Source organism: Mus musculus, chromosome 7, assembly GCF_000001635.26.
Source record: "Mus musculus strain C57BL/6J chromosome 7, GRCm38.p6 C57BL/6J".
Lineage (NCBI taxonomy): Eukaryota > Metazoa > Chordata > Mammalia > Rodentia > Muridae > Mus > Mus musculus.
This window is the reverse complement of record NC_000073.6, coordinates 76,353,547-76,380,501: the sequence shown is the minus strand read 5'-3', so window position 1 is coordinate 76,380,501 and position 26,955 is coordinate 76,353,547. Positions and strand designations below refer to the sequence as shown.

The 26,955-nt window shown below is 39.1% G+C and overlaps 1 protein-coding gene, 1 long non-coding RNA gene and 1 pseudogene across 3 annotated transcripts in view; 2 read left to right on the top strand and 1 right to left on the bottom strand.

Annotated features, from left to right (window-relative positions):
* Positions 1 to 26,955, bottom strand: part of Agbl1 (ATP/GTP binding protein-like 1) — an 895,108-nt gene that overhangs the window by 744,197 nt on the left and 123,956 nt on the right. The window lies entirely within an intron of this gene.
* On the top strand, positions 3,881 to 5,343 carry Gm33069 (annotated as a pseudogene).
* Gm30774 lies at positions 11,842 to 20,795 on the top strand. The gene is made up of 3 exons (XR_391628.2): positions 11,842 to 12,266; positions 18,173 to 18,295; positions 20,709 to 20,795. It is a non-coding gene; the product is annotated as a predicted gene, 30774 (long non-coding RNA).

Below are 26,955 nucleotides of genomic sequence, written 5' to 3'. Positions count from 1 at the left end.
CAGAATGTCATTGGAGGGAGGTCTTGAATATGTCATTTGTTTTCATGATAAGTGTTTACTGAGCATCAACTACATACCAGAACAAATTGACAAAACAATTATTGTATTCAATGAGTTTGTAGTCTTGGAGAATATGGTTAAAGAAATAATAAACAATAGTGTTTTTGTAAAGTGCACTAACTTTAAACTCTCAAATGTTATGAATGGTATTTTAGAAAGTAAGACAAGAGCTGGGAGTTAAGGACTCATCAGTGAAGAGCACTTGTTCAAATGTGCTCAGATGTGCTTCTCCACACCCACAGAGTGTCTTACAACCATCCATAATTCCAGTTCCCAGGGATCTGACATTTCTTCTGAACACTGAAGGCACCAGGCACACATATGGTACACATACATACATACATACATACATACATACATACATATATACATACAACCAAAATATTCATAAACATAAAATAAATAAATGTAAAAAAGAAAAAGAAAGGTAAGAAAGGGGCAAAGGGACCATTAGTGCAAGGGTGAGCTGGAAGTTTGGAGAGGGGCACTAGGCCATTTCATGAGAAGGTGACTCAAACAGAATATGAGGAGTTGGGAAAAGTAGTCGCATAAACATCAGGAAGAAACCTGTGTCAACATGAAGGGATAGCCTACACGACAAACAGAAATCCAAGCTAAACCAGCAGACGGAGCCAGGGGTATTATAACTAAGGATAAAGTGAAACTAGGAATACGTTAAATAACAGTTGGATAAAACAGGAGGTCCTTTATAGGAATTGAACACATTGCCATGAGTACAGACACCCAGAATGCCATCTGGTGCATTCCCATCCCTCTAGCCCCCTGCCTAGCTTGAGAGGAAATAGAAGAGTAGAAAAACACAGTATACATGAGAACACACACAGGCAGGCACACACACAGGCACACACACACACACACACACACAGGCACACACACACACACACACACACACACACACACACACACATGAGCCAGGTGACCAAGAAAAATGGGTAACACGTGGCTTTGACTGATCATCAATTTCAGGAACGAGAAGAACCCAGAGATGAAAATTGAGATGGATCCTGCATGGTAGAAGAAAAGAAAAACCATGAGCAGATGGTATCGAGGCTAAATCAGACCCTGTGCCCAGCATGGAGGTTTTCCATTTCTCTCTGGAATGGAAAAGAGAAAGAAACACACTCATACACCCAACTCTATCCTGGAGCTATCAAAGGCTACTAGTGGTAACCGTCATCAATCATTATAAATTGTAACAGAAACTGAAACACAAAACCCTGGCTGATTTGGTACATAACAGGCATCAGGGAGATAGACAAAGAATGGCTACTGTCTGAGACAGAGATCTGGAATACAGTTCTGCAGTGAATGAGCCCCACCATACCAGACCTGTCATATGCAGAGGCTTTGCAAAGGAGAGATGGTTTAGAACTTCTTACAAGTCTGCAGGCAGCAGCAGGATAGAGGCTGCCAAAGGTTTGTGAGAATTCCCAGCACTAGAAGTAAAAATCCAATAAATGAGAAGAAATGAACAGGCTGGAATCACCCTGGGCTCCCCAACAGAGAAGAATCTCTTTCTACTTGGAGATGTGACTCTCAATGTAGCACTTAAGGTAAACGGCTTCAATTTCCTTAAATTATTCATAAGGAAAGTTATATATTAATGAACAACTTTAATCCTATACATAATATGAACATATAAATATATAATGTGCAAAGCCTATAAGTAAGCATATATATGCAAAATAAACTTTTACAGAGTGTTGCTAAATGACTATGGTGGAATCAGTGTTATACCATTCTTAACTGAATATAAAGCTCAGAGTTAGTTCTAAAGGAGATGCACTTTGCCTTTTAATAATGTCTATTCAAATCGAGCAACAAAATTCTCCACCTCTATGTCCCATGACTATTCTTTTCCTTTTGGGAATCAAAGTTTTCATAGCCAGATAATAGGATAAAGTTTAGGGGAAAATATCAACCTTACTTGTTTAAAAGATCAGATTTATTACTAAAAAGTGTAACTATGGCCATAGTCCTTCAGAGAACTGTAAATAGAGTGTACTGTCTGAATTCTCTCTGCATACACCATGACCTTTGCACTGCTCCACAGATTTGAACAAGAAGTCCTGCAATGCTCTGGGAAGTCATCCTCATTTTCATCTTTCTTTCTATCCACCAAAATCCTATTTCCTCATCTACCTGCCTTACAACATCCAGATCAAACTCCAGCTTCTACAGGCCTGCACTTGAAGCTTGGCCACATTCTGCTGAGCTCTCATCTACTTTCTAATTCCCTTATTTTGGTAACATGAGGATTATGCATTTGTGCAACATTCTCCACAATGGTCAATAAGTTCTCTGAGGAAAGAAGCTGTATTAAAATCTTTAACAAGTAAGCAATAATCATACATGAAAATTCTTCAATAAATGCTTTGGTTAGTTAACAAATAATTGAACAACATACAATAGTCTTTTTCTAACTCAAATGTACCTCAATATGGAGCCCCACATCACCCCATTGTGCTGGTGTTTTGAATGAAAATGGCCCTTATACACTCATAGGAAGTGGAATTATTGAGGTGTGGCCTTGTTGGAGTAGATGTAGCCTTGTTGTAGGAGTATGTCACAGGGGATGGGCTTTGAGTTTTTAGATGCTCAAGCCAGGTCCAGTGTCTCATTCTCTTCCTACTGCCTGCCAATCTGAATGTAGAACTCTCAGCTACCTCTCTAGTGCCATGTCTGGCTGCATGCTGCCATGCTTCCTGCCATGATAATAATAGACCAAACCTCTGAACTTTACACTAACCCAATTAAATGTTTTCCTAAGAGTTTACCAGGGTTATGGTGTCTCCTCATAGCAATAAAATTCTAATTAAGACACTTTAAAAAACCATACATTTATTGCCACAGAGAAAAGGGTTTTAGAACAAAAAGTTTATTACCAAACTAAACCCATACAGTATAACCCAATGATTTCACTCTTTGATGTTTAATCAAGTTGAAAACTCATATCCATACAAAAATCTGCACATGAATATTTCTACTGACTTTACTTGTAATGGCAAGAACGTAGAACAATAAAGGTATCCTTCAGTAGGTGAATGAACAGCCTGTGGTACATCTATTCAAGATATTATTCAGCACTGAAAATAAATGAACAATCAACACACACACACACACACACACACACACACACACACACACACACACCGAGCAATCTTGAATGTACACAGAATTCTATGTATAAATATACCTATATAGTTTAAACAAAATTTTTCCATCTGGGCTTACTGTGCTTCCTCCAAGGGCCAAAGACTACATAACAAAATCCTCAACACTTGGCATGGAAGCTCTCTTTTGAATTGTTGCCCAGGGATATCTAAGAGACTCCAAAAACATATAGCCTATTTCTGCTTCCCTTGGTTATCCCCAACAGGTCGAAGGTAAGCTCCTATTGCTAAAAACAACATTCACTTCAGACACAGGGTCCAGAGAGCCCTGAGATGGGAAAGAACTGAAATACCTCTTCCCCAAGGACTAGATTTCATGATACCAGACAATGCCATGAAAGTTTCCAAAGGAGCAAAGCAAGTAGAAGTCCTACCCAGCCACATATATAAATCACAATAATGACCAGCATGAAATGATAACCCTAAGGGTGCATGGTGCAGTAGTGGCACATACCTTGGCAGTAACCAATAGTTCTATAACTGGACTTAAGACCCACTCAACAAGAGGGAAATTGTGTCTGGCAACAACAATCATTAGCAACAAAATTTTTGAAAATAAAAATCTTAGATGAACTTTTTGGAACTGGGACAGCAGAAGGGTTCCTTCTGACTGAATATCTATCAGGATGAGTACCTACAACCCTCCCACACTCCTGCAGCTGGCACAGGAGTGGATGCTGAGGAATGATGCCATAGATGTCTCTAATCTGTAGTACCTGCCCACTATGCTCTTCCCACCACTCTTCATAGAGGCCTTCAATAGCAGACTCACAGAGAGATTGAAGGCAATGGTGGCAGCCCTACCTCCCTGTTGGGGCACTGATGAAAATCCCTGATGTGGAGATGCTGCAAGCTGTGCTGGATGGCATAGATATACTGCTGACACAGAATGTTCATCCTAGGTGCAGGCTTCGAGTGTTAGACTTGAGACGTGTGCACCAGAATTTCTGGGATGTATGGGCTGGAAGAGAGGATGGAGCAGCAGAGACTAGGAGTGAGAAGAAAGTAGCAGAGCGCATTCAGAGGAAACCACTGAGGGGTTTGAAGGTAGTCATTGACCTGAGACTCTGCTACCCTGTAAATGAACACCAAGCATGCTTGCTGCATTGGGTCCAGCAGAAAAAAGACTCATTGAGAAAAGGCTCTTTGTGGCTATGCTGTCCAAAGATGAAGATTTATTGTCTCCCTGGATAGATTATCAGGGAGTTCTTAGAAGTTTGCTATCCAAGCGATATCAATGAATTGGATCCATGCCCAAACCAGTTTGTGTCCTTCCTGGATCGTTTTGCACTTTACTTTGGAAAGATGTGCTATCTTTGCAAATTACAACTAACCTGCATCAACTCAGATGGGGACATCTTTTCAGATACATTGGCAGACAAAGAGGAGAAGGGTGGTACCAAGTTCCTTTCTCAGTTCTCCAAACTCAACCATCTCTAGCATACTGAAGGACCTTCTGCAGTGCATGGCCAATCACAGCAAGTTGACTGTAGAACTGTACCCTGCCCCTCTAGAGTGTTATGATGACATGGGTGGTGTTGTGGTGGAGAGATTTTTCCAACTGTGTCCTGATCTCATGGCCAAAATGCAGCTCAAGACAATCTTCTTTACTACAGTCCCCTGCCCTCATTTTTGCATGCGCTGTGTCTATGAAATGAAGAGCAAACTTTGCTCTTGTTGACAGTAAATAGACAAGGCTACTTCTTGATGCAGACAAATCAAAGTCAAGGGGTGGAGGGACTCATCGTGGGATCCCAGAACACATGGCTTTAGATACTTTTAGATGCATTGGAATCAAAATGGTATTCAAATTATTCAGAACACAGGAGATGACATGACCTGGACAGAGTCACTGACCTCAGTTCTTGGTTTACCATCAGGGTGCCTGTGACCTCATGAAGTCTGATCAAGGAAATTATAGTTCAAGACCTGTTAGCATCAAAATGTACTGAAGTCATTTATCACATTTTCTTCCCCTCTTCAATGTCTACTCATTGGCTGCTAGGAGTGCTGTATGCACAGTTATCAAACTGACTGGTCAGTGCAGACCTTCTGTTTTATGAAAACCAATTTACAGAATGACAGATGATTTTACTTCATGATACTCAGATGAGAGATGGTGTGAACATTTCGAACATGTCTGAAGCAAAAGTTCTTGCCCAGAGAACTGATTGTGCTGAGACCTGTTAACTATTCAGCTGTGAGCTCTGTGAGAAAGGGCAAGCCAGCCATTTTACTCCCTTTGTCACTGTATCAGGTAACATTAAAATAATTTTACTCTCTAAAAAAAATTTAGATGAAATCTGTTGACATATGTAATAGAGGAGATTAAGTTTGTTGCAAAAAAGTTGGGGAGCTACAAAGAAGGTAACAAAATGTGCTAATGTCAAAGTTATGGAAACTTAGTCCTATCAAACACCCCCCCACCCACACACCCACACCTGAAATATCAGTTACTTCTGCTTGAGAGACACACTGACCTGTTGTTAATAGAAAATGTACATTGGTTGCCTGTTTCAGGAACAATTACTTTAGTAGTCAATCTTGTGAAAATATTCTAAATGGTAAGTTGTAGGCTATATGTCAAAAGGTAAGTGTGTGTATGTACATTTGGAAGAGCACACTGTGACTGATTTAAAAGTACAATCATAGTATTCTTTACATTTTGTCAAAACCGGTTGGAACCTTCACAATCCTGAGAATGTCTGACCCAAAAATAAGTCCTGATCCAAGATTGATTTCCTACTTTTGGATTTTTCTCAGCATCTTGATCAGTTTCATGGCGATTGATCATTAAGTGCACTTTCCCTCAACCCTTTATGTAAGCTTAAGTTGGTCTAGGACGGAGACATAGTGAGATCACCTTTCCCAAATTCAACATGAAGGCTCCTCATGACATTTCTATGGATCTTATCTGAGCTGAAGTTTTCACAACTTCCAGGTGTGCCAGATGGAGATAAACTTTCCAATATGACGGGTCAGCTTTTTTTCTACTTGCATTCCCAGAAACTGAGTAGGAAGCAGGAACATTCCATTTTTGCCATTTTAAAAATTACAAAATAACGCATGAAACTCAAGAAGAACGAAGACCAAAGTGTGGACACTTTGCCCCTTCTTAGAATTAGGAACAAAACAACCATGGAAGGAGTTACAGAGACAAAGTTTGGAGCTGAGACAAAAGGATGGACCATCTAGAGACTGCCATATCCAGGGATCCATCCCATAATCAGCTTCCAAACACTGACACCATTGCATACACTAGCAAGATTTTGCTGAAAGTACCCAGATATGGCTGTCTCTTGTGAGACTATGCTGGGGCCTGGCAAACACAGAAGTGGATGCTCACAGTCAGCTATTGGATGGATCACAGGGCCCCCAATGGAGGAGCTAGAGAAAGTACCCAAGGAGTTGAAGGGATCTGCAATCCTATCGGTGGAACAACAATATGAACTAACCAATACCACCCCACCCCCACCCCCAAGCTTGTGTCTCTAGCTGCATATGAATCAGAAGATGGCCTAGTCGGCCATCAATGGAAAGAGAGGCTCATTTGTTGTGCAAATTTTATATGCCTCAGTACAGGGGAATGCCAGGGCCAAGAAGTGGGAATGGGTGGGTAGGGGAGTCGGGGGGGGGGGGGAGGGACTTTTGGGATAGCATTGGAAATGTAAATGAAATAAATACTCAAAAAATATTACAAAATATAGCCTTCAACCTAATGGAAAGGTCTGTCCTGTTTTTACCACAGACTGGCAGTCACTGGAATTCACAGAGAACTCCCAACATGACACATGTTCAGCAGCCTCCTTTTAAATAAGTCTTTTTCGCAGCAGATCTCAGATGTTCCACCTTACTATGAAGAAGGAAGTACAGGGAGCATAGTTGGCTTATCCAGTGCACTTTTCCAGTTACTCAGCCTAAGTGTTCTGTTTCCAGGACAGGGATATTTCTATGATACAACTACATCCTTAAAATAATTACAGAAGAAAGAAGCTATGAAAATGGAAGAGGCTAGAAAATAGAGTCACATGACAATGTCTCTCCTCTGCTTAAGACAGAGCTCAGGTTTTATGGGACTGTCTTTCTCAGACAATGGCATTGAGTCATCCTATACATGTCCAGCCTCTACCTGTGTTGTATAAATTGACCTCAAAAACTCTCAAAAAATAAGGAGCATCTAACCCTTCTGACCCTATGCATGCTATTGAAGTATCTTATATGATAGAGCTAAGTGATCAAGGCACCACACAACTGTAGTTTTTCCCAGTGAAAACAATGATTTAGTTCCTCAATATGGCTCAATGGTATTGTCCAGGGGTGTGCTTGATAGTGACACTTAGGTTAAAAGGCCTTCTGGTCTTCTTGATGGTACTCAAATAGCTTCTCTTCATTAACATATAAACTCAGCTCATTTGTCTGGACGGGTGAACATAAGAACATCTTACTCTGTAAGTGGCCGAGGGAGATGAGGGAGGATTTGAAATCTGTCATGATGTGCATTACAAATAACTTCAATATCTTCCCCTGGGTTTGACAGATCCCTAGTCAAGTCTAGTGTTTTATACATAGAAACTCTAAACTATTATTATGCATTATTAAAATTACCTTAACCCAGTAGATAGAGTATGATACTGCTAATATATGAAGTATTTAAATATAAGTATTCATGTATGCTGCATTATTGAATATTGGCTTTGACAAACACAATATGTATTAGTATAGTTATATTTATTATACCATTATCACATGCTTTTACTATGTAAAGGTGTTTGGGTAAGAATTTAAATAAGCTTTTTAATTTAATTAATCCATTTTGTTCTTGAAGCAACACCGCTATAGAAACAAGTGAAAAACTTGGTGGCTATTATTCAAAAAAACAATATAATAAGTCTTAAAAGTGCTATAACATAAACACCTTTAAATAATGATACCTGTGGAGTATCACAGCCTTGGTCTCTAAAATCTAATAATTTGTAAACTCCGCATATATGAGCCATAGATGAGATAAATTAGGTGCTAAAAATTTAATGGGCTTAGGAAAGAAACTTCTTCTTATAATTTTTGGAAACAGAACAGAAAGTTCATTAAAATTGTTAAGTGTCTGATCCATCAGTTTAATGGCGCTGATGCCTTTTCTTTGACTCTCTGCATATGTACACCCTCCTAAAATACATCCCAGCCAATGCAAGGCATTAAAACGAAGAAGTAGAATAGTTAATTGTTTTCATTGTTTTAAATATTGAAGTGATAAATCTGGGGACCTGGAAACATCTGGATCAACAAATTGAGAAATGTGAGTGACAGTTAACAACGTTCATGTGGGATTTGGGCTTGTGGAGTTATCTTTGCTTTGGAGATCAATACAATCCTCAAATGAAGGCCATCCCTTGTCTAAGATAAATACAGCAATATCTTGGCTCTTGCAAATGGGACAGTGTGTAAACTCCCAGGCATGTTAAAATCATCCATGTTTATTTTCATAACCCCACTGATAGGATTAAATGGGTTTAAAGATTAAATGGCTTTACAAGAACTGGGTTTTGTACATATGTAGAATGTTTGTTGATAAATAAAATTTGATTCAAATGGTGTAAATTATGAGACACAATTTTCCTCGTAAACGCTAGGCAAATTTTGAAAACTTTTCTAGGGAGGCCAGAGTCTTTCATGTTGCCAAAAGCCTGCCTACAAATTCATTAGTCAGATTCACTCTATTCAAGGCATGCATGGAGCTAAAAAGAGAATCAATTCAAACTGAAACAAGTCAGCTGTTGAGTAATGTCATAATTTCCATAACAGTAGAGTGTCATTCATGACATCACAGAGCATGGTCCCCTCAGAATAGGACCTTAGGAATTTGAATGCGGGGGAGAGAAACGATGTTGAACCAGGACCTGATCTGACCATGCCCTTTGGGACATGTCAACCAGATGTATTCTGCTATGGACAGAAAGTCATTTGACAGGGGAGCTTCAAAATAGAAAGTTGCTTTTTAGGACAAATTGATACATAGCATAGTGCTCACCCTTCTAGATTAGCAGTTCCAAATACAAAGTCCCAGATTTTTCATTCAGATAAGTATAGGTACTGGTTCTGATAACATTTCCCACATAGAAATGATTGAAGAAATATTCTATACATGCCGTGTGTCTATGTGCAAGGAGTAAGGTAGGATTTAATACTTCATTGAGAAGAAGAAAGTAGCTTGCATAAAAGACAATAAAATGTTAATGTTTAAAACAAAATTTACTTAGGTCCTAGGGAGACAGCACAGGCTGTGAAGTGCTTGTCACAAGGACCTGAATTTGATTCCAGAACCCATATCTATAAAAGCCAGGTATGACATGCTTGAAATCCGAGCAGTGAGATGGAGACAGGTAGATCTCTGGGCTTGGTAGGCTAGCTAGTCTAGTTTTGGGAGACTTTTAGTCCAGTAAAATACCCTATGTAAAAACGAGATAGTGGTGGTCTGTGAAAAGAACCCAAGATTGGCCTCTGGCTTCCACATGCACAGACATACAACACACATGCATTTTATAACTGAACTTCTGAGCTGAGAACTAAGTAAATATTTTTGCTTTTAAGTTAGTTACCTTGTGTGTTGCTTTATAATATTACAAAGCCAACCAATGTGGCCTTAAATCTGGTTATCTAAACAATGTTCAAAACATATTAGATGTAAATGAGACTGCTACATCCATCTCTGAATAACAGACACTTCCAAATGACCTCACCTTCAAAGCAGCTACAAAGGCACCCCTGTGTATCTGTGTCTCCTTCGGTCTCAAAGAAACACAAGGACATTTAATCAAGCAGAACTATCAAGTATCCTACCTACATGCCCTTCACTAATGCAACTTTCAAGGGGCAACAATGGTCACAATGCTTCTACAGGAATCTCTAGGATGCTTGATTGACATCTGCCTTCTTTCTTAATGAAGAAAGCCCTTGAGAACAGAGACTACCTCACAGCATTCCATCCCTCGTGTCCATGTAATAGCCTCCCTATAGGAAGCTGTCAATAAATGCATGATGGAAGAACGAATATATGAGTGAATGAGGCATTTAAAAACCCTCATAGATCAATTGAAGAAGTAAATCACTCAGTCTGAGCCACCATAATAAAAGAAAAATTTATGCTCGTCATAAAATAATGTCTACAAGTAGACAAGAACGTGTCAAAGACAGTATATTTGAATCAAGTTCTACAGAAAGAGATAAATGACAAATTGTAGAAATATGTGTCTTTCTTCATGTATGTCTTTTACTTAAGGCCTTGCTAGCTTACTCCTTTAGTGTCGAGTTTGATGGGGTTTGGACCATGATTTAATCACCACAGTGTAAATTTTCAAGCTGTGACATTCCTGTTAGAATAGAGAGCTGCCTGTTGTATCTCTGAATGCTGGCACATCCATTCCCTGTCCTATCTGTCAGCATGGAATCAGGAACCCATTCCATGACTAAACCTCTTTGCTGGGCACTGCTAAGGTTACAGGCTAACTAGTTGTTAAACTGGCTTGTGAGTCAGGAAGTTAGTGTTCCAGCACATGGGCTCAGACAGAGCTGCATCCGTTTCCTGAGTCCCTCTGCTTTGAAAAGCACCATCATCAAAGAAATCCAAAAGCACATGAAGCTGAACGATCTTCAGAGTCAGACAGTGACGGTGATGCTGTGATCTGGCAAAGCAAGCAGGAAGCAGGGAGGGAGCCACAGGAGCAAAGATTCCCAAGGCTACAGTCAAGTAAGTCGGCAGAGAACTTCGTCCCTATGTATCACTACTACTTAGCAAGACCCAGACAGCTTGACAAATGACTAGGATCATGGAGAACGCCGAGGAAGATGATTAAGGGAGTGGAATAATTGATATGTGAGGAGAGAGGATTTTTGAAAAATCTAATTATGAAGATACCCAGTCAAACAAAGAGATTGCTGAGGAAATGCAGACATACTTCTGGTTTGCACTCGTGAGCAAAGCCCAGAGCAGGATAAGATGAAAAGGCCTTATCCAAAAAGGATGTGAGTGGGAGTGAAAGGAAGAAATAATAAATGTGGAAGTCAAGGACCAGGACCAGGATCAGGGCCAAATTCTCACAGGAGGATGTTTAACTCAAAGGCTTCTACCTATCCCTAGCAGTCTCATTCCCAGATAGAGGACATGGAGTTTGACTCCAGCTTCTCCCTCTAATGCCTTCTCCTTGGCACACTAGGCTGGCCAAAAAAAAAAAAAAAAAAAAAAATCACTTGTAATCAGTCTGACTGCTTAATACAAGTACTCTTTGTATTTACAATAGGAACTTGGTTAAAATAAGCTTAGAAGATACTCCAAAACTAAAGGGATTTTGAACCTCCTTTGGAGTCTGGATAAAACTGGCATGGCAGGGGAAATCTGAGAGACTCAGGCTCTGCAATCTGTACCTTGGTGTCCCCTACTGTGTCAAGAAACAGGATTTCTTATTCAAATATCTAATCATTTCTCCATGCCAGGATACTTCAGATCCTTGAAGGAGAGACTCATAAAGCCTGCCCCCCACTCTCTATCTCTGTGTAGGCTTCAGTCACCCTAAGTTTGACAAAAAGCAGAGCTCACTCGGAATGGAGAGGAAGCATGGGCTCAAATGGGCAGCAGAAGGCAGATAAGAAAGGATGTGAGGGAGCCGCTGGGCCTCCCACAGGTGACTCCTGCTCATTTGGGGGAAATGTCAGCCAGGCTCTGGTGCACCCTTCTGATCTCTTGCAAAAATGACAAATTCACAACCTGGCAGACCACAGTTCCCCATTTCTATAAGCATGTTCTTTGGCCTCTGTTTTTATGCTCACACTCTGCCACATCCCTTGGCATCCTAGCCTCCCATTTCCTGTCTTGGCAAAAAAATGCTGGAGGAATCTGGGCAATGACAAGGGACAAATCCGCTCCTCTTAGTGACATCTCTAAAGAGCCAGAGAAGCATCCCTTCTGGAAAGAAAGGTCCCAAGATCCCTTCCACACACACCACAGTGGCTGGTGTGACCAGGGTAAGTATTGGACTGAGCTATTATTTTCCATCAATAATTATGTAGCTTTCTAAAAGTGTTTGATTAGATTAAAGATTGAAAAGATGTTGAACTAAAAAATGTGGAAAAAAATAATAAAGTTGAAATCTGACTTTAGAATATATGAGAGGAGTTAAAAATAGACAGGTGACTGCAATGGATATATAATTGAGAGACGTCTAAACTAGATGATGTACATGGATGTATGTATATGAATACTAATTGATCACACTGTATAGGGTGTTCTAGAAACTTTATCTGCATTTTCCACCTTATCAGCTGTCTTAGGATTATTCTATACGTTAAAAATATTTTCCTAAATATGATTACTCTGTGACTGTCTAGAAATATTACATACATACTATTATTGACTTCATCAGTATTCTGTGGTTCTGTTAAAAATATCCCTTTTCTTTTACTGTTAGAGAGAGTATTGAAAGTTGCCGTGTTCATAAATATCGAATCATTTAAAAGAGTTTTGAACATGAGATTTCTAGGTCGAAGAAATTAAGCACCTTTATGGTTTTTTAATCTGCATTTGAACAAATCTGCTTCACTACATTCTGCCCAAAACTAATGCTGTAATCAGAATGTAATCAGAATGACCCGTATGATATGTAAAATATGCGAGTGGATATTCCTAAACAAGCATGCACATTAGAGACAATAAAGGGGTGAATGTGGTCAAATTCACTATGTGAATGTTCAAAAATATCACAATGAAACAAATTACTATACACTACTAATATATTATAACAAAATACTTTAAATATTTGAATCTATGTTAATAAGGAGTATGAAGAATAGGCATAAACTATGAAACCAGACAGAAGACTAGAAGACGTAATGAGGGATTGAGAAAGTGGGGGAGATACGAAAGGGCCACATGAATGTAGAAAAGTGGCAATTGGGGTGGAGAGGGCACACAAGACTGAGGGATGAGCGGAGGAAATAGTGGGTAAGGACAGCAATTTTGCTTTAAAGCATCCACAGTTAAGCCTAATTGTGTATAAGCTAATCAAATATCTTAAAGCTACCCAGATTTAATTATTCAATATTTTTTAACATATAGCTGTGAAACTAAATTCTCGACTCACCCCTACATCCAATTATAAATACAACCAATGACTTTCCCAGTAGTGGCAAATAACTGCATGATTCCTCAAAATTCCATGTGAAACAATACATCACTTCTGTCTCTTAAGCAAAAACATGTCTGCATTTTATCCTAGGATTATTAGTTGCATTCTTTATGTCTCTGTGTCTTTTTAAAGCCTTGTCTCTTTGTGGTCTACTGCATTGGAAAGAGATGCAGAGGACAACTGCACCCCCCTGGTATGTCCACTCACTTGGCATGACAAGCAGTGCCAAGTAAGTCTTTGGGGATGCTGGCATTTTAATAACATTACACTTATTTGTTGAATTCTGTTTTGTTTTGTTTTGATTTGTTTTGTTTTCACTGTGCTGTTCCTTGTCCTCATTATTGCTTTCTGCCTGGTGTTTTCTCTGCTGTAATATCACTTCCAGTTTTTTTTAATGTGGTTGCTGCTGCCATTGCCATTACTGTTGTCTCCATTCATCTGCCTGTCTCCGTGCCCTTATTCAATGAAATGTCTCTATTAAATGTCTCATGGCCAGCCTTTGAAAACCAGACTCAGATGCAAATGCTGAGCTCAGACAGTCTGTGATTATGGGGGTGTGCCTGGATGTCTGCCTTCCTTTGTGTTTTCCACTGCTGAGACATTCTTTCTATTCTTCCTTGTCACTCTCTTTACCTTAGTTATAAGTTACTGTGTTTCTTTATCCCACTCTACAGATTTGAAAGATGAGGTTTTTGGCCAGGCGGTGGTGGTGCACGCCTTTAATCCCAGCACTTGGGAGGCAGATGCAGGCAGATTTCTGAGTTCGAGGCCAGCCTGGTTTACAGAGTGAGTTCCAGGACAGTCAGGGCTACACAGAGAAACCCTGAAACCCTGTCTCGAAAAACCAAAAAAGAAAGAAAGAAAGAAAGAAAGAAAGAAAGAAAGGAAGGAAGGAAGGAAGGAAGGAAGGAAGGAAGGAAGGAAGGAAGGAAGGAAGGAAGGAAGGAAGGAAGAAAGAAAGAAATTAGGAAAGAAAGAATTGGAATTTTAAGCACATATGACAAACTCTTAAAAGTTATAGATTCAGTTAGATTTTTACTTAACAAAAAAGCACTTTTCTCTCATTCTCTCTTTTCAATCTTTGTAAACTTGGAAGTTTGAAAAAGTCATCTTATTTTATTATTTTTAATTTTATTTTTATTGTTTGAGAATTTTGCACCTACATATAATCTGGTTTTGATCAAATCTCCTCACCATTCCCCTCCTAGTTCCTCCCTGATCACCCCCACCATTTTCCCTTCCCAACTTCATGCAGTTTATTTTCAAAATTCTCTGAGCCTACTTAGTGTTGCCAATGTGTACATGGATGCAGAACCATCTTCTGGAGTGAATTAGCCCATCAGAGGCCAAGTTCCTGCAGAGCACTGATCCTCATTACCCTAGCAGCCATCAGTGGCCTTAACTCTACAGACAGAGGTTAGACTTCATGCACCCCTCCCCTCCATGCTGGGGTTTGGCTTGATTTGTGTAACTCTTCGGCATGCATTCACAGCTGGTATGAGTTTGTGTGTACAATGGCTCTGTCATGTCAAGTAAAAGCTATTGTAGTGTATAGAATCTTTCCATGACTCTCCCAAGACTAGCCATAATAGGTGAGGATGCGGTATAGATGTCTCATTGAGAGCAGAGTACCCTATACTCTTACTTTCTGCACATGGATCCACTGTGGGACTCTTTACTATCCACTACCTACTGCAAAAGGAAGTTCTCTAGTGAGGCTCAATAGATGCCCTTTTCTGTGGGTAGAAAGATGATATATTAGGGATAGTTTATTAATATCTCCGTGTAGAATTGGTGCCCCTCTTACAGCCAGTGACCTAGTAGCCCATGGCTTTTGTCCCAGTTAACAGTTGTTTTTTAATAGGATGAAGTGCAAAGACTTGAACATAGAAGTCAGCTAATAATTTTTACTATTTTCTCTTTTTTCCTACATTTCTAAATAATGCTTGCAATTTACAAAGATAAAACTACAACGTGTGATTATTGATTCAATTGAAATCCAGATTGATGTGGAAAAACCACAAAATACCGCCACACTTTTCTCTGTATTTAAATCTCCCTTGCTGGCTGGGGACATGACATAGCTGGTAAAGAACTCAGCTTCCAAACATGAGGTCTTGAGTTCAGTTTCCCAAAGCCATTAATAAAGCTGGGCCCAGTGGCAGACTTCTGTAATTCTTGTGCATCAAGATGGAATCAGTGAAGGAGACCCTATGACAGCACAGAACCCACCTATCCTCTTTTATGCATTGAGTTCCAGGTCAACCAGAGACCTTCTATCAAACAATGGTAGAAGTTATCTCTGACTGCCACACATGCACCATGCCCATGTCTACACACACACACACGCACACACACACGCACACACATACACACACACACACACAGGCACACACGCACACATGCACACACATGCACACACACTTTTGCTGCATATGCTTTGCATTGTTGCACATTTCTCTTACTATTTATCTTTATTTTGTAAATGATAACATTGATACCTCTACCTATTGGCATCAGACAACACCACCTATGGACTTCTGTTCTGGTAGATGATTCTGCATTGGCCTCTCCATATCCATACATAACTTGTTGTCTTGTTTTTGCCAAGGATTAAAAGCTACAGCACTGCCCTTGACTCCCATGAATCTACGTGTGGCCATGTGACACATCTCTTGCCAGTGAAAAATGCAAGGCTCTCTGGGGCACTTATTGCTTCCTTCCCAGAATGATACAATTACACTAGTGGAAAGCAATTTAGGTCCACGGCCTACATCCACACTCCCATCAACAGAGGAAGGCACAATTCCAATACCTCAAGGATGTTGGAAGAAGAGAACAGAAAGAGCTTGATACTGGTGACACATTTGCCATGCTACTAGTTCATGATGTCTGGTCCAGGATTTCAGACCACTGTAGTGGGATCCTGTTTCTTTCATTACTGGTGTATTTCCTTCAATTTGTATTGAAGAAAGACCAGTTATTCTTAGATACGATAATCTCTGGCTTTTATATGAATGTTGACATTCTAATTATGTTAATCTTTATTACTGTTTGTATTCAATCATTACAAGTCTCTTAGTCATGAATTAGTTTTCCCTCTGTGTCTGTTCTGACTCCATCCTATTAATTGTGTTTAAAAACAGAATTTGTGTTCTCACTTCTTCTTCCTCAGTCATTTCTCTCAGCTCATCTGTCTTTGTGCTCTTGAGTCACTGAATTCATAATCTTAAATTATCCTACACTGTGAAGCAGTTGCAGGAAACAATCATTTGTCTCTAGAGTAATAGTTTCCTCATTTAGATTCTCCATCTGCCTTTTGGATCCCTTCTTGCTTATGTATTTAGAAGGCTGGCATGCACATATTGATACTTCCTATACTGATAAGGACATTTTATACTATCTATTTTAATCATATTACATGAACCTGGTTCAAGTACACATTAGTTCATCTTTCCATTGTCTGATTCCCTCAGGTATACTGTGGAGGCACACACATATGAGATCTATATGTTCTATGAACTTCTAGGGAGAGAAGGAGTGACCCAGGACCTGATTCTGATACATTTACCTAAGTATAAATACCAAATGAGCAAAAATAATAATATAAAAATATGTTATCACTTTATATTTTAAAATTTTTATTTAGAAGCATTTATCCCTTATTATTTATTTTCTATTACATATGTGATGTTTATTTTTAAAATAAGACTAAAATTAACAATTAGTAGTAATTAGTAGTGGGCCAAAACAAATGTGTAAAGAGAAATTATAGTAATGTTTTATATTTCTTTCCCCTCTCTAATAGAGTTACTTCCTTTAACATCTTACAACTCTCTATTGGGCAGTGTAGCTATGTTGTATATGCCTCGGGCTATGCTAATATGTGCTCTTAAGAAATGTAGAACAGAAATTTCTAAACTAAGAACATCAGTATGACAAAGCTAAACACATATTAACTTTATGCAACAAAAACAGTAACAAAGTTCCCATCTCCTGTACAGTCAGACAGTCTGACCTTTCCATTCACTTCCCAAGTGATGAGTCTGTGCATTAGGACAGCCTTGCTTTCTAGTGCCTTGGGACCAAACTGGCATGATGGAATTCCTTTTGCCTTGCAGCTTTGCTCCCATGTTCCCTTCACGGTGCTGGCTTCTGTTGTTTCACAGACCTGGGCATGTCAAGGTTAGGCAGGTTCTATTACCAACAGTATTTAATCAAGGAACATTGTATTTACTTGTAAGAGTAGGGTTTTTTGGACAGATAGAAATTCATTTTCACTCCAAAAAAAAAAAAAAAAAAAAAAAAAAAAAAAAAGACTATCTACCTTGTACTGACAGACTGCTTAGAGTAGATTGTGAGAAGTCTGTTCGTTGGGCCTTTTGCATTTTTATCTTTTTATGTTCTACATGTCTAAAATAGCTATGGTTAAAATGTTCCAAAGTCGAACTTCACTCAAGGAAAATGGTTTTGAAGCACAAACTTAAATTGAACTAAAATCAGAATTGAATCCAGACACATAACAATTTTGATGAAGAAATTGAGAAAACTTTACTTGGCAGCCTCCTTCTATTGACACTTTATTTTTAAATTCCGAAGCAGTTCTGTTTCCATAACTTGAGAGGTCTTGTTATGGCTGTTGTTATTATTGTTATGGTTCTTTTCTTGTTGTATAGTTGTTGTTTTGTTGCACTTAAGTACCAAAACCTAAAACAACTTAAGTACAACCTCTTAATTCCTCCTCAGAGACCACGGACTGTGTCTGAAGACAGAGCATATAAATCTCCGCTTTACAGAAAACTCCTTCATCATTTTGATCCTCCGTGTGTTTACAAATTGGAGGATATTCTAACAACTCACGTTTGGAAGGTATGTTACTGCAGGTCCATGTTATGCTTTCTGTAGATGGCAGCAACTATAACATTCTATACTCTTATAGGCTGGGTTCCAAGAGTGTATACTCTTCCATTAATACAAACTCAAGCCTGGTATTAATAATGTCCACATGGTATAAAGAGAACTATAAGAAACTGACTGTATTAGGAAAGGTCAGTACAGCAGGGCAACAAACCACACAACTCTGAAAAAACAACACTGATGGTGTGTGAGACCTTTAGTAGGCAAAGTCTTGCATTTACTTAAGTAAAAGTTTCCTCAAATAGCTAGGATTGTCATAATTGACTCTAGTTCAGTGTACCAGGAACATGCACATAGTTGACAAAAATCTAATGAACATTTGGATAGGAACACCAGTAATCTTTTGTATCCTCTGTAACATCTCCCCAGAAATCAAGAACATGGTTGGAAACTCCATTATTCTTGTCCAAGGGTTAGGGACGACACATGACTCAATCCTGTAGAGTTTATGATCAGTAGTAAGGACCAACAGAACATCTCCACATGGTGCAAAACCGGCAGACCAACTGCCCTATCTTCTCATGCTGCTTTGTTTTTTCAATCACTGGGCATTTTAATTGGAACCCATGGGATAAGAAATATAACATCCCTCTGCTTCCCAGAATATTCAATAAAACAGTAGGACAAATACGTTAAATGTACATTTAATACTTTCAGCTGAGAAAAGGTTTTTTTTCCCATTGTCAAAAAGATTTTTTAAAAATGAAAGAGTTAAATTGTAGAAATACTTGTTCATCTTGTGCCAAGTTTTTGTGATTCTGTCTTCACATTTGCCTCCACATGCTGTATCTAGCCTTCCCAATCTCAAATTATTTTTGACATCTTGTACAATATGTTTGGCTTTTCTTGTTGTATCTCTTCAATCTGGGTGTGAGCATCCTTCCATCTGTCACTAAAATTATACAGTATATAGGCTTCTTCTCCAGTGGCTATCATTTTTTATTAACCGAACTCTAAAAACCTGATCACAATATCCACAATATCTGTTTTAAAACAATAAACAGATATCTGTTAAACAATATCTGTTTAAAAACAGAGTTTCAAGCATTCCCAGGTACTATATACTTAAATTGCATATTTAAATGACATTACTCAGAGTTGCATGACAATGGAGAGTCCATCTCTGTAGGCTACAAATCAAGTGGCCAACATCAGCCAAAATGATAGCCATGCTCGAGAAGCTTGTTATCTACCTACCTATGTCATATCTGCAACATTGAATCCATCCATTATTTTAGGAGTTCCCACATGACTTTTGCATTTCTCCAAACTTTCTACCCCCATAATGAGAAACAAAGGCTTTTAATTTTTAATTGAGGGATTTTTTAGACCACAGGACTTTCGGTGGAATCACTACTGTCCGGTTGCAATGGTTGGTCACCCTATATCTTAGACCATATTGACTTTTATTTGTTTTGATCTTTGCTTTTTGTTTTATTGGGATTTTGAGAGGAAGCGGGAGAGACAAGAAAAAATATGAGGTTGAGGTTAGGAAGAATGCAAAAGATCTGGGAGTAGGTGAGGGAGGAGAAAGAGTGTGATCAAATATACGAAAAATAAATAACTTTAATGTTGAAGTTCAAATTACATGGGTACAAAAATACACTATTCACATGAGCTTGACTGATTGTGCCTCCTATAAAGATTGGGCCACAAAAGAAATCATCACCCCCAGAAGCTCACAAGCAGAGGGTTTGAGAGAAACTTCTCTCCAGTAGCTATAATGACATTTTATATGGGGGAAGCAAAGTTCAGAATAAAACTCATAGTCACGGAGTATAGAGTTCCTTCTCCACAAGGTCAAGGGAAGCTTGTCCTAGGGCTCACCAGAGAATAATTGCCTTGCATATTGGCCTAAATTTGTGAATATTTGTTGTTTAGGTGCCCAGCAGTTATCCTCTTTTCCAAGGATGCCTTGATTTTTCACACAGAAGTAAGGTGGTGCCTATCATTTAGTACTGTGTAAACATTTGAGGAGTTTGTCAAGATCAACAGGAAAACCAATTAAAATGCCAAGTAAAGTCATTGATTTGGCATGTGTGTGAAGAAGATACACAAAGAGCCAGTGTGACAGCCAAACTTGGTTGTCAGCTTCCAGTGCTTGGTGTCTGGATCTCCTTCCATCAAATCAGCCTGTGGACAAGTCTATGAAGCATTGTCTTGATTGATAATTAGTGTAGGAGGGTCCAGCTCACAGGGAGCAGTCAGTACCCATACTTAGGGAGGTAAGCCCTACCTTTCTTTTTTCTCTCCTAGTTAATTAATTTATTTATTCACCTTATAGGCAGATTGCAGGCCCTCCCTCTTCTCCTCCCAGTCCCACCCTCGCACCATCTCCCATATTCCCCCATTCTCTTTTCCTCAGAAGAGGAGGCCCCCAATGGCACATCAAGTTGCAGCAGGACTAAGTGCATCCTCTCTCACTGAAGCCAGACAAGGCAGCCCAGCAGGGAGAAGTGGATCCAAAGGCAGGCAACAGAGTCAGAGACAGCCTCCCTCCCCCACTCTAATGGCTAGCAAGCATAACTGTCTCCTGAGAGACTTAATCCAGTAGCAGATGGAAACAGATGCGGAGACCTACAACCAAACATCAGGTTCTCAAGATGACTTGTGGAAGAGTGGAGACCAGGATTGAGAGAGCAGGAGGAATCAAGCACATCACAAGAAGACCTACAGAGCCAATAAACCTGGGCCCATGGGGACTCACAGAGACTGAACCAACAACCAAAGAGCCTTACCTTTCTAAGAAAACTAATTGGACATAAGCCTAGGAGACAGCCAGTAAGTATTCTTCTACGATTTGCTTCAAGCTCCTGTCTTTCATTCTTGCCCTGGCTTTCCTCAGTGATGGACTATTACCTATAATCCAAAAATGCCCTTTTTCTCCCCAAGTTGTTTTTTCTCAGAGTATTTTACCACAGCAACAGAAAAGCAAACTACAACAGCTAGTGAGCAATAAAAAAAGACATTCCCCAACATTAGTCTTCATGGAAAGGTGTATTAAAGGAGACACCACTTCACTGAAGCCCAACATGAATAAAATAAAAATAAAAAGGAGAATAACCAGTTGGTACAGAGGTTGGAAACTGTGGGACTCTTCACTCATTACTCATGGGAATATAAAATGGTACAGATACTGTAGGAAGGAATCCGGTGCATCCTCTAAAATTTCATCTTGAAATTTTTGTATAAATTAGCCATTTTACTCTCAGCTATATACCAGTAGTATTAAATCCGGGTACTCAAATGCATGCACACATATGTTCTTAGCATCACCAATCACAGCAGGCAAAAGGTATACAAAATATCCATCAACTCGTCATTAATAGATTCACAAAATGGGTTATATCTGTCCAAAGGAATATGATTAATTCATCAAAGAAAGGAAGTACTGGTGCATGATGCAAGAGCAATAGACCTTGAAAATAGTGTTACATGAAACAAAAGGCAAGACAGGAAAGACCATGAGTTAAGCATCTATATGAAATATCTAGAATAAATAAATAAATGAAGAGAGACAGAAAATAAATTAGTAATTGTGAAGGGCCAGAAAAGGTAGGAGAAGAGGCAGGAGTGAGGGTCACTGCTCAATGGATCTTTTTTCTTTGAGAGGGTAATGATACATCTTATATAGCCAGATTGAGATAGGCATGACACATTATGAATGTACAAAATGCAACTGAGCTACAAACTTCAAAGTGGTTAATCTTGGGTGCCAGAGAAATGGCTCAGTAGTTAAGAGTACCTATTGCTCTTGCAGAGGAGTCTGGTTTGACTCCAGCACCCGCATGATGATCCACAACCATCAGTAATTCCCATCCCAAGAAACCCTCTTTTGACCTTCCTGGGTACCAGCCAAGCACATGGTACTCATACAAACACGGAAGCAAAATACTGATATGCATAAAAATATAAATCTTAATTTTAAGAATTGGTTAATCTTCCATTATGTGACTTTTACCTCAAATGCAAAAAAAAAAAAATTAAAAAAAAGATACAAGATATGCTTATGGCCTAACTAATAAAGTATTCAAAATGTATCTTTAAATTAAAACTGCAATAGAAAGCAAATAGCTTTAGGACAGTCCCATTTTGTAAAATAATAAAAGTTATAATGCATATTATAAATACATACAATTTAGTGAATATATAAAATAATCCCAAGCATTACAAGGAACTACTCGAAGTTAGGTATGGAGACAGAATTACAGGACACATCCATTATATTCATATTACTTTCCCAAAGAAAATATAAAACATGTAACAAACTTTTACAATGTAATTATAGATTCCTCCTACACATAAGAGGAGTAAATTATCAACAGCTTTTAACCTACTTATATATCTGCTTTCTATTTTACTGTGTGTGATTTTTAGAATTTAATATTAACAATTTTTAAAAGCTACTTCATGTCCATCTGTCCTCTACCCCCCCCCCTCATTTTAACAGCTTTCCTCCTACATTAGGAAATAGTTGTTTAGAAATGGAAATGGCAAGGTGGACCTTGCCTCCTTCACTCAATCTGGACCCGGCAGTAGTGTAACTACAGGAAATGCCTTATGTCTTGTAGCACATACTGACCTTTAATTTCCAGCCCTGAATTCTTTCAGACACAGGGAGATGGCACAGTCTAAAGTTCTTGTCGTATGCAGTCTGCATATAAGCCTGGAAGTTCTACGGAACAACTTTTGAGCTTTAAGGACATATTTGTGAAGTCATGGAGTCACAGAGTGATGGGGTAAAACATTTCAGGAGTAGGATAAACACAGAACTCTTGAGTTTTCAATTACTGCTTACAACTAGATAGCTCGAAGTCCTGTGTAAGGATTCATTAAAAAAAAAAATAGACAAGGATCTTCCACTTTAAGAAGAAAATCTTGTAAAGAAATCAGACCATGACCACACAGAGCAACGCTCTTTCTTCACGCCCCCCATGTCCTTCACGCCACCCATGTCCTTCATGCCCCCCACGTCCTTATTTGCTGGTCCCATGTTAGCTCTTGTTGCCCTATTTGAAGGGGTAGTGGTGTTTTTCATTGGGTGTGAGAGTCACTGCACAGTTTGGATGTTTTTACTTAAAAGCAAAGAGGAAATTGCTTGATTTCAGATAAATTGTCATGTAGGTGAGTGATCCAAATCTTAGGTGGGCATAACACAGCCTTAGAGTGCATAAATTGTAAAAATGGTATATTGTACCAGAAAAAAAGAGTGTAGGGTTTAGGACTGGGTCTTCTAACTTTTATATTCAGTTTCCATGTTTATAAAAGTTGGCAACACAAATGCTGCATTCACAGCAGTAACATGACAAGTAAGATAACGTATTTGAAAACTTCTCTCAGGCCTTGGGTGCACAATTGATGCTTCATTTCTGTTTGTGTTTTAAAAAATCTATGATAATGACAATCCTATATGAAACTCACTTATGGGAGATCCTTATATGTAATGGGTTCATGGCAAATCACTGCCTGAAGAAAAAACAGCAACAACATACAAGAAACATTTTGACATATTTGCAACAGGTGTGCTCTGTTACTTAACGCTGTGAACCAAATCCCTGGGAAGAACAGCGCTGGGTACCAAACCACCAGCAAGGGTGCCTAACTGATGGGCATCCCGTTGTTCATGGGGGGCTGGAATGTTGCAGATTCAGAGCTTAATTACAATTTATCTTGTGTTCTTGTTAGCCTCCCTAACAATTTTCCCTGCCCACCTCTCTGTCTCATCTAATATCCTTGTAACTAACACCTAAACTTTTGCAATAAATTAACTTAGCATTCCACTAGCTTCAACCAATGCTAGTTGATCCACTAGTTGATCTGCTAGCATCTGAGGGTTACAGCAGCAACTTCCCAGCTTTGATTTAACAAATCCAACTAATGTTTCTCGTGTTTTAGGAATTTTTCTGTTAATATTAAACTTTACTGCGCTGTTACCATGTTTGAACACAGAGTTTGTGATAGCCTGAGTCTGTGTTCCCAAGGCACCATACCTCCTATTTGGCTCTAAAATAAACTATCCCTTATTATCTCCTTTGAGATGAGAGTTGTGTTTTTATGTCAATATCCCAACAACAGAAAGCCTAGGGTACACAAAACCAAAAGATAAATCTGTATTGTTTATTAATTGTCCCATTTTCCTTTTAACTGATGAGAAAGGAAGGCTCACAGATGTACAGAGAAATGACTTTTCCAATTCTATCATGGTACCAGACCATGTCCCAGCCATATAGATCTGAGCGAATCCAATTCTACAAGGCTGGGACACTCATAAATTAGTTCTTGCCTTGACATATCACTTTCTAGCAATTCCTTTAAAGATAATTTTCCTATATCATTATGTGCATGGCCACACACACACACACACACACACACACACACACATCATTATGTGCATGGCCACACACACACACAGACACACACACACACACACACACACACACACACACACATTCACCCAAGGTTTGGGGACCATCCTAGAAGAGGTGGAGAAAGAATTAAAGGCTGGGGAGGACAGTTTCTTCTGGACAGGACAACACTGTCCTCAGGGGACTCACAGCAGCTGTGATTACCTGCCAAGACCTGTCCCAGTTCAACACGATCAACAGTCCAGCAAGGATGGCAGACGACTCACGAGTCCCATCCTCAACCCATGCAAAGTAGCTATTGGCAATTGGAGGTTTCTGGAGAAGTCAGAGTCAGTTTAATTCAAGGATGTAACCCCTGATAGGTTGTCATATTCCAGTAGATGGATTTGCACAGTCCTAAGAGGCTACAGTGGGTTATTTTTAAAAAGGGAAGACAAAAAATAGGCAAGAAAAGGGACATATTAGGTGGGGGTCTGAGAGGAGCAGGAATGGGGAGGGAATGGATATGGTCAAAATACCTTGTATACATCTATTAATTTCTCAAAGGACAAATAATTAAATATATGTTAATAATTTTCTTGGTCAAACATATTTATATTTGGAATTCCTTTCCTAAGAAATAAATTATTTTAGAACTGTGTTCTTGATTTGTTTTCCATTTGAAGCTTCAAGGAATTAAAAAAAAAGAAAAAGATAAGAATGTGTACAAAACACCATTAAAAATTAAAGTCTTTTTAACGGTTGCCTTCCAGAATATGCCCTTCTATTTATGCTTTTAAAAGAAGGATAATTATTGACCCAGTGACTGAGGAACTCACGTCAGCCTTCACCAGCTGCTGTGATCAGAAGAAGAAAAAAAATAATGCTACTTTGGAGTGAGCATGTATCCTAATCAGAAATAAAATTTAAGAAGTCAATATTTGAGTCCTTCAAACAAGAGGGAGGAAAGAATAGCGAACTGAACTTTTAAGAGCTATTTTCTTTGAACTACTTTGAAATGACAGGTTTATATCCAAATAAGACCAGTTTGTGAACATGACAAAGTGGATTTGCAATGCCAACAGCTACCAATAGATGTCACTGGGTTACACATGCTTAGGATTCATGGCTTTGTGCCATTTGGAACCTCCGTTCATGAGTCTTTGCTTCATAGACTAGTGGTCGTGTTTTAGAAATATTGCCTTCCTCCATTGCTATTGCCTGATTATTTTCTGCTTTCCCTCTTTCTCTTTTATATGTTAATCTTGCAACTCTATTATATAACACTGTAACAGCATAACATAATTGGGGGGACCTTGATATTAACTCTGAAAATCCTTTTGGGGGGAGTCATTTGGCCTGAATCAAGCAACATAAGATGGGATTATATTATGTGTGACGATGATTACTATGATTTGGGGAGGTCATTTTCAAAGACAAATTATTTCAACCTCCTGGAAGCCGAGGCCGGAGGCTGCCTCTTTCCTCTTTAGAGCCCTTGTGCTATAGTAAAGCTGTCCACTGCACATGTTTTATTTATTTATTCTAGCCATTTAATCATTTCTGATTGTAAATTGTACAGAGAGAAAAGTCATCACTCTGGAGCCGCATGTGTGTGAGGAGAGCTTCTCCCACTACTTGCATAGCTACAAGACATCACCTGATTCCGATCCCACCACCTTATCAAGTGAGATTATTAAATCAAGTAAATTCCTCTCCCCCATCTGCATGGAAGAAAATTCACATTGCAAAACCATTAGCAGGACAGAGAAACAGACATACAACATCCTGAAGCAGAACATTTAGAAGTCTCTGATAGAAATATAATGGAGGGTCTGGTGAACATTTGAAAACCCCTCTATCTCAGAAGAATGAGAACTCATATGAAAACGTGAGAAACATCTGGATTGTGAGCTCAGGTTGGAATACCTCACCCTTTGCACGCGAGAGATTCTCCAGGTTTGCTCCTTGTCATGAACACTTGAAAAGAAGCCCTATTGCGGACCGTCAATCAGTGACGCTGGTAAAATAACAAAACAAGACTGCCTGCTGGGACTTGGATGTAAAAAGCAGTATGGGCTTACGTGTTTGAACACTGGCGTTTGAACTTGCCAGCTGGTGGCGCTGTCTTGAAGGCTTGTGGAACGTCTAAGAGACCTCTTACCGAAGGAAGTAAGTCACTGGGGGTAGGCAAGCTTAAGGATTTTACAACCTCACCACAAGCTCTGCATCTTGATTGCAAAAGAAATATGAACAGCTCCCTCGAGT